Source organism: Ptychodera flava, chromosome 18 (assembly GCF_041260155.1).
Source record: "Ptychodera flava strain L36383 chromosome 18, AS_Pfla_20210202, whole genome shotgun sequence".
In the NCBI taxonomy this organism is placed as follows: domain Eukaryota; kingdom Metazoa; phylum Hemichordata; class Enteropneusta; family Ptychoderidae; genus Ptychodera; species Ptychodera flava.
Window position 1 is genome coordinate 13299510 of NC_091945.1, and position 4569 is coordinate 13304078.

Consider the following 4569-nt stretch of genomic DNA (forward strand, 5'->3'; position numbering starts at 1 on the left):
TGATGAGGGGGTGTCGTTGGTTTTACTATTAAATACCCAGCAACGTCTAGTATCTACTGCATAACGGTTTATCCTTTCTGTAAACTTGTTTACGTAAAGTTAGTATGAACTCGCATGTTTCGCCATGTTGATCGGTTCTTTTCGCAACGCAAGCGTTTTACGGAATTATTCAATTACGTATCGTCGTTTTCAGCGTTACATTTGGTCTTTTAAGCAATGAGCAACAATTAGTATTCAAGGAAAAGATCATCTCTGTTGGCTCTTCAAGAGTGAAATGTCAAAAATCAGAGGAGTAGTTTTCTGGTGGCGATCAAAGTTATGATTTTTTTTTTAATTCGAAATGAACCAAATTCTTCTATTATATCCAGCACTGTTCTTTAAAAGTTGTTTCCTTGGTGGAGTCTGTTAGACCAGCCTTTTACCGTATTTTCTCCATTTTGTTGAGTGTAAACTACGTATCAATCACCAAGATAGTGCGTGTGATTAGTACACATAACAAAATTATCAATGTCCAATTTCTCCGAAGGCTTGTGAAAAAAAAACGCGTGAGACTACACGTGTTGATGATAGCGTTTAGGCTGTGACAATTTCAGGATACCATATCTCTAGGTGTACACAAAACTTGATTTATGTGTTCTGTTAATGAATGCACATTAATGATTGATTCTAGACAAGTTCATGTTTAGACGGGCGTTAAGGCAGCATGCGCCTCGACAGTGAAGAATTTAAACTTTTGCTAAAATTTTCCTCTGTGACTCTTTCAACCATTCTCACGCCAGAGGATAAAATTCAGGGGTCATCAGGCAAAGTTTGGCATAAGGGAAACAAATTACCTAACATTTACCGATATTTGGAATTCAAAATGGCCGACATTCCTGTGTTAACTCTATCGGGAAATATTAAATTTTCGATTTTTTTTTAACAAAGTAAGAACGGTAAAAATCTTTCATTCTCCAAGATCTTTAAAATGAGCCCTCACAGGCGGTAGCCTAGAAAAGAATTGTAAACAATTAGGAGTCCGGATATCTGTCCCTGGGGTGCATTCTGCCAGCGTTAAATCGAATTCCTCCAGTCAACATTAATAATTTCATTTATGAACAAATGCGAGCACCGATCTTACGTTTGGATTTATTTGGAAGTTACATTGATGCGGTGATTTGGCGTAAAACTACTTAATACACCTTTTTGACAAAAAACACCGAGACAGCAGTGAATGCGATTATTGTGCTCTTCTGTTCAAGGTCTCTGTAGCTTGCGCGTCTCTAAAAGTAAGGCATACGTACAAACGGTTCTGCAATAGTACCAAACAGTAACATTGCAGCGTTCGATGAATTCCTACTTCATAAAATGTTCTCCATCCAGTTCCTTTAGTGGTGGAAGGATAATAATATTCCTATCATTGATTTTTCAAGTCGGTAGCACTCATAGTGAAAATTAAAATAAATTCCGTTGATGGAGGTTTTCTTGGCAAATTTACTAGCACATAAAGGCTGATTTCCACCTCAAATAAGTTATTGCCTTTTACGGTGCACATTCAATCAATCATGTTACCGTCAAGATGTTATTTCAGATTAATCAGAGCATGTCCTCGTCTCCTGAGCATGACAATGTATGTGGGGAGTATCTGCAAAATCTCCAGGACAGGTCGCCCCTGTTTTGAAATTTGCTTTGTTAGTGATTTAGTCACACTTAAAAGAATGCAAACTTAAACTCCCCTTAGGGTAGAATGCCAACCTCGTCCAAGGGTGCTTCAGCTTTCAATAGTCAATCACTGACAACATACATAATTCTACGATAAGTTTAATTGTTACATATACTGTACTTTAGATAAGCATTGGGTGAGCATTCGTATTCGTCAGTATTAAAGCTTGCAATCGGTAAATTTAGTATATGCATGACAAATAATTTAAGATGTCAATTGTCAGCTTTTGCACCGTATCTTATCCCGGCAGTAGTAATGGAAAGGATGAAGTTTCATGTCGGGTTCCGAATCTTTAAGCTTTTTTGTAACGCTACGTCTATGTTTCTGATTCTTAATTTGCGCCATCGAACTGAAAACGAGGCCGTCAGACGAACAGACACTAAGTGTAACGTTTTGATAATTTATTCATTGTCTATGTTCCAAAACGAGTACATTATCTTCTTCAAACGCGATGCATTGTGCACAACATCCAGTGGTATTTCTAACAAATGAATACCAGCCCGAACAAACTGAAACATTTAGTGGGGTACGGATCTCCGCCAACTCTAGCCAAAACAACCGTCCGGGCTGGAGTTGGTAGAGGCCATATACATCTTACGGCCTACAATTTGTTTGTAAACAATAACAGCGGACATAACACATGCAAGGTGTGTTGACATTTTGAACGCTAGGCACCGTACACAGTAATAGTCATTCGACATGTTTTTGGAGTAGAACAAGACGCTATATTTTACACAGAGAAAAAACATCAGCAAATACAAATTCAAAAATTTACGGAGTTAATAAAGTAGTATGTTTTGCCATCAATAGTGAAGTTGAAACATTATGATAATTTCAAGTTACAAAATTACTCTAACCGATTTTTTTTCTTCAAATGGGAAGCAAAATCGCTTGGTCAAACAAATGCGTCCGTTCGCCTATAGTCAACAGCATATCACTTGCATGCATGAACGAAATTCTTTACAAACTTTTATAAATCAACTACTAGTATTTTACTAGTTAATTGCCTATCAGTGAACTGCAAAGTCCTTTACGGCTGCATCGATACATTGCTAATGTTATCTAGAACGTATTTATCCTTGCTGTTCACTGTACAACCCGGATGTGAAGATGGCGCACTTCAATTGTCATGGCCCTCTCCTCGTCCAAGGCTGCTGATAGTTTGGCGGTTCCTGAGATGCACGTTGCCCAAACCGACTTCAATTCACTGCTTGTATGAATTCAAATTAGAATAAACATTTCACGGTTTCAAATATTTCATGAGAAATATATGATACTTAACATCACTTGTAGGCCCCCTATATCAAAGCTCCCGCGACCATGGCTATCTCACATTTACGAATATTACTCTCAGATTTATTCATGATTTACCATTATTTTTATTAAAGATAGCAAAAGTGAAAATAGAAGATACTAACTGTTCGACCCATGTTATTATTCAGGAAACGTTTTTGTTTTGTTTTGTTTGTTTTTTTTTAATTTTTTTTTGTAATTTTGGCCCGACAATAACCTTAGCTATGGCATAGAGAAAGATAGATGTCTATATGTTTCTCTGTGGCTATGGTCTCCACTTTGTTAATCTGTACTCTTTGAAGGTTTTCTTTCACTACTGGCTAGTTTTTCCCTTTTGATACATTTTCAAGAATATGCTGTATCGGCCCTGCCTCATAAGAGAACATAAATTAAATGGCGGGACTATGGTGCCACCTCTCTGCACTCTGTCGGTCATGAAAAGATTTTGGAACAATCTGAATTGGCAATCTGAGTACAATTGTACAAGTTTTCGGGATGCATGCCTACGAGACACACAGTGGTTCGGTAAACAGAGATAGGGCATATCTTAACTACAATAATCACGCCGTGAACTTTGATCAGGGAGTATCAAAACTGATACCGGCGCAAGGCCTGTTTCAAAGATACAATGCCTGGGCGTACATACCACCCCAACACTGACGATAAGATAATCATTCTACAGCCAAGGAGTTACGTATAAAGGTATTTATTTACACCGGTGAACATGGTTACAAAATCGAAAAAATTGGGAGAATGAAGTGATGACATTGCAAAATCATTTTTTACATAAGTTTGACCAAAGAAAGTCATTTGAAAAGCTCATTTCCTGAGGGTAATCGTGCGCCTAAAACATTGACAATTAACCGACAACATTAACTAAGTCTATCCTTTTATTCAAGGCTATAGACATTACTGACAGTGCTAAGTATTGGCGGGGCGACTTTTTGTCGAAAATCCATCCACGGCATCCCTGAACTTTACAAGGCCCGTGCCTGGAGGTCGAATGGACGCCCTCTGCTCTCGTAATGAAACGCCATTGACGTCACTGGATAATTGATAATTATCCGAACAAATATCCGCCTGTGATGACATTGCACATTGAGTAACCATCCGCCATGAAACCACAGTCCCCCCACGATAGATAAATTTTAGATCTCACGTGCAAACCATGTTTGCTGCAGTGATTTATCGTAAAAATCTTAACAGTTTTGAACTCCATTGGGTAAGTATGACATTGGGGACAGCCGCTGAAATCAGAGATAATATCGCTAGCTGTCGATATAAACATTATTGTACGCATTGTCTTCATGTTAAGGATAAAAAACTCTTGTTTTAAGCGCGCAACCCTCGTTTATCAGCATGATCAGACGGTCTCAAATTAAAGACAGTTGTTTTCTTCTCTAATCTGTTAGTAAACAGGGAAAAGTCAAATTTGATCTCGCCACCACGTTTATTATCACTGTAAAATGTTCTTCGTTGACTCTTTGAAAAAAGAAGTTTGTCGTGGAAAGATGTTTTATTTTTTGAGCCTCGTCAAAATAGTTTCAGTGGTAAGGTTAATGCTAATAATCCCT

At 37.9% G+C, this 4569-nt stretch overlaps 1 protein-coding gene across 1 annotated transcript in view; it reads right to left on the reverse strand.

The window, feature by feature from the left end:
- Window positions 1-3685: 3685 nt before the first annotated feature.
- LOC139116901 (macrophage mannose receptor 1-like) overlaps window positions 3686-4569 on the reverse strand; it is a 41924-nt gene continuing 41040 nt past the window's right edge. Inside the window, exon 42 of the mRNA XM_070679631.1 lies at window positions 3686-4569. This exon is cut by the window's right edge and continues 388 nt beyond it. The gene's annotated coding sequence lies outside the window, so the exon portion shown is untranslated.